Source organism: Hibiscus syriacus, unplaced genomic scaffold, assembly GCF_006381635.1.
Source record: "Hibiscus syriacus cultivar Baekdansim isolate YM2019G1 unplaced genomic scaffold, ASM638163v2 tig00110858_pilon, whole genome shotgun sequence".
Taxonomy (NCBI): Eukaryota; Viridiplantae; Streptophyta; class Magnoliopsida; order Malvales; family Malvaceae; genus Hibiscus; species Hibiscus syriacus.
Genome location: NW_024062890.1, coordinates 632,985 through 642,194, shown reverse-complemented (window position 1 = coordinate 642,194; position 9,210 = coordinate 632,985). Strand labels below are relative to the sequence as shown.

Genomic DNA, 9,210 nt, shown 5'->3' with positions numbered 1-9,210 from the left:
CCGAATTTTCCTTAAATGGAAAAATATGATCGAGAATCAGATTGGTAGAAATATCAAACATCTTAGGACGGACAATAGATAGGAATATAAAAGTGACCCATTCTTTGATGTTTGTCATGAGTATAGTATTGTTCGACACTTCACTGTTAGAAATACATCACAACAGAATAGGGTGGCAGAGCGTATGAATCGAAAACTATTGGAGAAAGTTCGATGCATGTTGTCTAATGCTGGGTTAGGTAAGACATTTTGGGCCGAGGCTATGACATACGCTGGCCATCTCATCAATCATCTGTCGTCATCAGTGATAGGAGGAAAAACACCATTGGAGGTATGATCTGAAAAACCTGCTACTGATTATGATTCCTTACATGTATTTGGATTCACTGCTTATTATCATGTGAGGAATCCAAGCTTGATCCGAGAGTAAAGAATGTTATCTTTGTGGGAATCACCCATGGAGTGAAGGGATTCCATCTTTGGTGTTTAGACACCAAAGAGATAATTTGTAGCAGATATGTTACCTTTGAGGAATATGCCCTAGTAAAGAAGGTAGCAGATGGAGTATACTCCAAAACAGATGGAGTTTCAGCAGACGATGATTCCATAAGTTGATACTGCTGATTCTTCAACTCCAATAGAATAATCAGAAGATGAAGAGGATCAAACCCAAAAATCATTGGAGACGCCAAAACCACTTGCAGTTACAATGCCAATGAGAGAAATTCGTAGACCTGCTCGAATTGTTGATATGGTGGTCTATGCTCTTCCAGTATTTGATGATGATATCCCTATCACTTACCAAGAAGCAATACAAAGCTTAGAAAGTGATAAGTGAAAAAGTCTCATGGATGAAGAAATACACTCTCTCCGAAAGAACAACACTTGAAAACTGAAAAAAATTACCGAAAGGTAAAAGAGTAATTGGATGCAAGTGGGTATTTGCAAAGAAAGACGGATCTCATAGCAAGAAAGATGTTCGTTACAAGGCAAGGTTGGTAGCTAAATGCTACGCTCAAAAGGAGGGAATCGACTACAATGAAGTATTTTCCCCTGTTGTGAAGCAATTCTCCATTAGAATATTGTTGTCCTTGGTAGCACAATTGAATTTGGAGCTAGCTCAACGTGATGTAAAAACAACTTTCTTGCATGGTGATTTAGAAGAGGAGATCTATATGACTCAGCCAAAAGGATACAAAGATGGTGGTTGTGAAAAATGGGCTTGTAAGCTGAACAAAACGTTATATGGATTGAAGCAATCTTCGAGGTTGTGGTACAAGCGACTTGATAGCTTTTGATTAGGCGTAAATACACCAGTGTGATGGTGTGTATGTGTCCTGACATTTCACATGCAATTGGAGTTGTGAGAAGGTACATGCATGATCCTAGAAAATGACATTGGCAAGCTGTGAAATGGTTTCTACGGTATCTTCAACAAATCGTGGATGTTGGTTTAGTTTTTGAATAGGATGAAGCACTTGGTCAGTTTGTGGTTGGATATGTTAATTTCGACTATGCTGGTGATTTGGATAAGCATCGATCAAATACTATATATTTGTTTACTCTTGTTAAAGCCCTAGTGATTTGGAAGTCTACTTTACAATCTACGGTGTCTTTGTCTACTATGGAGGCAGAGTATATGACAGTTTCAAAGGCTGCGAAGGAAGCAATTTGGCTTAACGGGTTGATGGAAGACTTGAGAGTTGTTCAAAGTCACATTAGTCTCAATTGTGACAGTCAGAGCGCTATTCACTTAGCGAAAAATCAAGTCTACCATTCAAGGACTAAGCATATTGACGTGGTGTATCACTTTGTGCGTGAGATCTTTGAAGAATGAAAGATTATACTACGAAAGATTACGACAACAGAAAGTCCTACAGATATGATGACCAATGTGGTAACATTAATCAAGTTCAATCATTGTTTGAACTTGATTAACATCCTTAAAGTTTGAGCACCTTCGGGTATATGGTGCTTGTGAGCTCAATTAGAGGCACTACATAAGGATAGCTTCATCGGATTTGGGGAGTTGAAGAATTTGAGTAGGCTTGGAAATATCAAGCCAAAGTGGAGATTTGTTATGTGTGGCTTGTATATTTACAAGCCAAAAGTTGGATAAAGTCCAAATGGTAGTCAAAATTAGAATGAATTTAAGATCAACTTTACAACCATCAAATAATTCAAGTTTGAATTTGCTACCACAAGTTGACAAGTTGCAAGGATTCAAGTTGGCAAGTTGCCAAATTGTGTGCATGGGAAAATTATCATTTGGTCCCTAAACTATTAGGTTATTTGCAAGATTGGTCCTTGAAGCTCAACTATAAATAGGCCTAAGCACTTTCACTTGAAAGCATTCCAACAAGTTCTCTCTCCTATTTGTTTTCTTCATTCTCCCACTTTGTAATATTTTGGGAATTCTATGAAATTCCATTTGTTGTAATATTTTGTCGATGGTGAAGTTATCATCCGTTGGTGGTGCATGAGGAGTAGATGATATTTTATTCGAACCTCGTAAATTTGGTATGTTCTCTCCATTATTGTTCTTTATTGGGTTTTCCCATTGTGTTTCAATATTCAATAGTTTGACAGGTTTATCCGCTGTGCAATTTAGATTGTTTTAATTTTGACATTTCAGATCAATTTTGAAACTACGTTCGTGTGAGAAATAACCCGGTTTCCCCGATAGTTACAACCTAGACATGCAACTATTTACATATTGTATACAACATTTAATTTTCTATAAGAAGAAATCTAAAGTTGAAAATGTCTTTTGTCGGATAAATTGCTTAAATAGTTAGTCAATTGTTAGGGTTATTATTTTGATCATCCAACAAATAAAAACTAGATTTATTATCGTGAGCGAAAGAAAATATTTTATATAAAAAATATATCTATCAAGTTTTATGCAACTGAATAAGGATAGTTTACAATTTTTCAATTGAATTGGTGTTTGGTTAACTGGCGAAATCAAATACGATTAAACTTTTAAATATTATATAAATAGAAAGAAAATTGAGTAATATGAACAATTGAATCTAAATTATTTTGGATTTCCTTCTGGGTTCATTTTTTATTAATTATATTTTAAGTTTTATTTCATATTTTTCATTAATTTATTTTTATAAATAATTTTGATATAAAATATATAACAAAAATTAATTATTATAAACTTGCAAAATTATATTTAAAACTAAAATATATACAATTTTTTAATAATTCTTAATGAAAAATTATATAAAAAAAATTCTTAAATGTTTTGGCTCAACTGCTTGAAATGTTTTTTTTAAAAAGTAAAAAAGCACCAAAAGTCTGAAATATTGGAGCTTAGTTTAAAATTTCACTTTAGATTAGAGTTGTAAATGAGATGAGACAGATTACGAGTTATTCGAGTTTCACTCGGTCAAAGTTCGGTCAACACTTGAAATGAATGTTTTCAACTTGAGCTCGAACTTGACTTGAGTTCTTAAAGAGCCGAAGCGAGCTACTTGATATCTGACTTGAAAAGCTTGCGAATAACTCAAAAAATAATATATTAAATTATTAATAATATTAACATTCATATGTTTTTTTTAAATACAATATAAGGTTTTCATGTGCTTAAGGTTTAGGTTCGAACTCGAGTTTGAGCTTCAATCGAGCTAAGTGAACATTTCAAGTTCAAGATTTTCGAGCTCCAGTAAAGTTTAAAAATTTTAAGCTAGTGAGCTTTTGAGTTGAGTTGAATTTCAATTTTTGATTTCAAGTCTGAGTCGAGTTTGACAATTTTAAGGTCGCAAGTTTTCGAGTCGAGTCGAACTCAACTTTAAACTTTTTGAATCGAGTCAAACTTAATAATACTCGAGCTCGACTCGACTCATTCACAACCCTACTTAAGAGTTCCAAAAATCTTATAGTGATTCTGGTACTTCCATTCCAACGTGCTTTTGAGTTTCAAAAGTTTCATGAAGAGCTTCAATACTTGCTAGAGAGTTCCAAAACTCAGGTACCAACATCGATATTTTGAGCCTTAAAAATTTAAACAAATTTTAAATATATATATATATAATTAATGAGTAATTATAACTTAGCATCATATATTTTTGGAAAATTTGCATATATTTGCAATGTCAACGTGATATCCATACATAGATAAAGTATAAAGTGTATAAATATCTGTGTTTACACGAGAGGGCTTGCCATTTGAAACTGTGCAAACCAAAACCTAGCTTAATTCTCTTCAACTTGTCCATTTTTTCTCAAGAAACAGAATCTCATCCAGTGAGTTCTTTTCTTTATTCTTTCATATCTTCCTCTTTCTCTATGTTTTCTAGTGAATGATTTTCATTTGTCTTTCGTCTGGGTAAGGGTGGGTTCCTTTTCTTTCTGTTTGATCTTTTTGGTTCTATAGTTGTAAAGAAAATAGTAAGTTTCTTTGAGTAAGCAATTTTTTTCGTTTTCTTTTCTTATTTCCTTGGATTCTTGGATAAATGTGGCTTCTTTTTCACAAGATTACGAGGACCAATGGCTGGAAATAGTCGGAGAGAAAGCCGACCATCATCTTCATCGTCAACTTTAGCAGGAACAGCATCGAGCAGTTCTTGCGATCCCGCAACGTTGATTGGAGGACAACCATCAGCTTCGAATTTGGATTCATTTGTAGAAAACAATAATCAGCCGCAGCCCGAACCGCATACGACGCAAGGGGGGTCCGAACCATTCGCATTTCTGGCTTCAACAATTGTCAATGGTCAAATAGTTTTCTTCGATCCAGGTCCGTTAACGAATTTCTCTATCCAAAACTGTTATATCAAATATTTAATATATTATGAACTCATTCCGAAGGGATACTGATTCAAGTTTACTGCTATTAGATGTGGCTCGATACTTTGCGGACATTAATCCTCCAGCAGACCCTGCCCCAGCCGCAGCCGCAGCTCCAGCTCCAGCCCCAGCCCCAGCCCCAGCCCCAGCTCCAGCCCCTTCTGGTATGTGCCACTGACTTCTTTTCTTTTGTTAATGCGACATAAAACCTGGTTTTCAACTCAAACACTATGGTACCTATGTGGCTACGTATTACATTTGTAAGCAGCTTCTTTAGGCATTTGTAAATCACAAGTATTACATTTGTACTGCATTTATCGTTAGAATGTTGAATTTCAGTATGCTATGTCTTTGACTACGTTGATGACATTGCCTTATGAAGATGCACCTAATGATCAGCCGATGATTGTGGACGGCAACGATGAGAAAGGAGCTTCATCAGTGAGAAACATTGTCGTCGGAGATCAACAACAGGAAGGTGGTGATGGTGATGGAACCACACACAGATATAATTTAAGACCTCGACAAGCAAAAGGAAGAGTTAGGAAACCATAGTAGAGATCAAGAATAGACTACATAAAATAGGAAGAAACAGTATCCAGCTATTAACCAACTGTTTACATACTGCATACCAACAGTTACTTTGCTGTAGAAATCAAACCTAAAGTTGATTTTTTTATAATAGTGTTCATGTTTATAAGATATTATCTATTTAAAAATAATAATTAATTGAAAATGCAGGCACACTCTAGACTTTATTAAATCCTAACAACATTTAAAGAGAGTTGTTATTTAGGTCCTTAGATGATATGGGTTCAAACAGAGGATGTATGTACGTTATTCATAGATTAAGAAAAATTTTAAACAAATACTACATTGTAATTACTTCAAACTTTATTGTACTCTAACAACATTTAACGTTTTGATCACTTGAATAATTTTTATATTTTTAACTATTTAATCATTAAATTATTAATGACATATTTAAAACTAATTTACTATTTATATTTTAATAATAAGTTTCCATTTAAAAGATATATTTTAGTAATAATTTTTTAAACTAATTTATCATTTGTATTTTAATAATAATCCAGTTCTTATTCTCATTAATTGTTAATGTTTTTTATTCTTTAAGAAAAAAATAATTTTAATTGAATACAAAAAATATTAAAACATATATTTTTATTTTCATTTTATTAGTTTATAGCTAAACTAGATTTGTGGTCGTGAGGGAAAGAAAATACTTTATATAAAAATATATTCATCAAATTTTATTCAATAAATAATCTTAGTTAGAGTGATAACTAATTCGTATTTAAATTTATTAGTCTCACATACAATTTTTGAGTAATTTTTTTAATCTATCTTATTTAACGATTATACAAAATAATGAAAAGACAAAAATAATATTAAAATAATATATATTATACCCTTAAATGAGAGTGATTTACTAATTTTTAATGGAATTGGTGTTTGATTAACCGGTAACACTAAACTTAGTTAAACTTTTAAATATAGTATAAATAGAAAAAAAAGGTAATATAAACAATTGAATTATATTTTGAGTTTTATTTCAGAATTCTAGATAATTACAAAGTTTGCATTTTTTTATTAGGTATTTACTATATAATATCCTGAAATATATTTCATTGAATTTGACAAAGTATAACCGTATTGGATTAATACAATTTATGCTTAAATTAAGAAGAAGAAAACTCTAAAATTATCTTTTGATAGTGTGATTAGTTCACTGTGTGTTCTAATTTTGTTGTTTGAGTGATTTTTATGTGATTTACTTTGCTTTATTAAATTGTTTATATGATTTTCAAACAGCTATTATAGTGTAGAGGACACTTTCATCCTTTTCCTTTTGCTTACATGGTGAAGTAGTACAAAATTAGATGTTTGCTGAAACTCTCTTAACAATTTGGATAATGTGTTTAATGTCAATTCTCAAATTTTCCATTTCCTTAAATCTTTTTACTTGAAAGTCTATTTTTCGAAAAGTTAGATAACTCGTTACAAAAAATATAAATAGTTTAATAATTATTAAGAACAACGTATTCTTTGAATAGATTAAAAAGTAATATAATTATAACACAATCGACATAAATGTTTATATTATTTATAATTATAAAAAAATTATTTTTATGTCTATATTATTTATAATTATAAAAAAATTATTTAATAATAAGATCAACTCTATTAAAATAAAATAACAAATCAAATGTGTTTGTTTCGCTAAAAATAAATTTTGAAAAATATTTTCAGAAAAACTTACCAAACAACGAAAAATAAATTACACATTATCTAAACACTAGAAAATACTTTTCAGAACCTATTTTTCAAAAATAGTAATTCATTTTTCAGAGTTTATTTTTCAAAAAATCAATTATAGTGAAACCCTCATTGTCAAGATCAACTACCTTGAAACCATAAGTAAATTTCTACAAGGTTTAAATTTTTTATCAATCATATCCATTTTCATTTGTCATATAAGTTGTTGAACCATCAATACGGACTACATTACTTATCAACTTCTTTACAATTTACTTCAATTACTCTAATTATCCTTCATATTTTAATTTCTTCATAGATTTAGTTGTCAAAAACTCAGCCCTTCAACAATCCAAATTGAGAAATCTGAAAGCATGGGACAACTTTTATAATTACTTAATAGTTATTATCATACCATGATCTATTACCATTCGATTAAGATTAATCCGTATCATGCGAACATCATAATACCTCTATTCGACTCACTTGCAATTGTGACAAAAACCTTGCACAATTTATAGAAAATCAAAGAAGACTCATATTATGCTCAGGGTCCTGCACATGCTATGGAGTTGGTCAAATGATGATGAGTCATGACATCTATAAATATTTGTTATACTAATAACTCATTAACAAGTGAAGCCAGAGCTTTAGCTCAATTCTTTCATGCGGTCATCCTTAATGACCAACACATGGCAGGTTTGATGTTAGAATACTAGAAAACTCATCTTACTCTTGAACAAGTTGATACTTAACAGGGCAGGGCAGGCAATCATCATGATATTAGTATCCAGTTTCAAAAATTAGAAATTCTAAAACAGATCATTCTGTTTCAAGGAAGGAAGGAAGTGTGTACACCATTACCAGAAGCTTTTACCCTCCAAAACGACACTTGACAGCTCAATGTCGTCAACAACAGTTGATCTTGGTGTTAGAATCTAATACGAGTATGTGTCCAACATGGATATGTTGGATTGTTTCTAAGCTCTATGTTTGAAAGGTCTTGAAGGGATCTAATTCCTTACCATCTAACATGAATAAAATCATGCTCCAGCAGAAATTATATTAAGATACAATAAACAATTAACACCAAAACCGAGCATCCACACCCCAATTATCCTCAAGAACAATGAAAGGAAACAAATCAAATGGACCAGAAGATCAAACTAAAAGGGTTTTCTAAATGGGGAAATTGATGATTGCAGTTAAAATAGAAAGGACTCACTTGCAGAATGTAACATAGGGAATCAATTCCATTCTTGAAATAAAAATAAAAACTGAGAATGTAAGGATCAACATCAATGGCAATTAAAAAAACACATAAAGTGCATATCGTTAGCCTTAAAACGACATAAGCAAAGACACTGAAAACCAACAGGAAAGCACAAAGATCTGATTCCCCAATCAACCAAAAACACTATCTTTACCCTCCACCCTAAATCATCTCACCATCGTCACATTATTTCTTGTTTTTACTTCCGGTACCGCCGCCAGCAGTGTTCCCTCCAGTCGCCGCCTGTGCCGCCTTCTTTGCTGCCTTTTCTTGCAAGGCCTTTCCATCTCTGCCCATCCAAAAAAAAAAGACACGATTGCAAAGATCGGAAATAACACTATAATAAAATAAAATATCAAATGAAGAAAGAAAAAGGAAACCTTTCACGGCGTTGTTCAGGGGTTAAACCATCGTCCTTGGTTTTTCCTTTGTTGCCGGCTCTAGATTGGGCCCTTTCTCGATCTTTCTCTCTCTGGTTACCGCGTTAGCATGAGTTAAAGAACCAACAAAATTAGAAATACCCCAATCGTTTTATTTAAAATTAAGCCGACGAAAATTAGGAATACACCGTTAATTAAGAAAATTAAAAAGGATATGAGTCATGGTTGGTTCTCGGAAACCAAACAACGATCGCGAATATCAAGCCCTCTAAAAATTCAAACGACAGATAAATCAATTAAACAATTTAAACCAAACAAGGGTAAATAATGATTATAATTAATTGAGGAAAAATATGAAGAAAGTACCAGCAATATTGAGTTTTTTGGGGGAAGAAGGTGTGGACTCTGGGACTTGAAAAGAAAGGTAGTTGTTTTGGTGATGTGAGGCAGCCAATGGAAGTAATGTAAGACACTGAAGAA

At 32.3% G+C, this 9,210-nt stretch overlaps 1 long non-coding RNA gene across 1 annotated transcript; it reads right to left on the bottom strand.

Moving 5' to 3' along the window:
• Positions 1–8,961: 8,961 nt before the first annotated feature.
• LOC120143483 lies at positions 8,962–9,210 on the bottom strand. Its single transcript, XR_005517942.1, has 2 exons — positions 9,097–9,210; positions 8,962–8,998 (listed from the first exon to the last, which is right to left on the bottom strand). It is a non-coding gene; the product is annotated as an uncharacterized LOC120143483 (long non-coding RNA).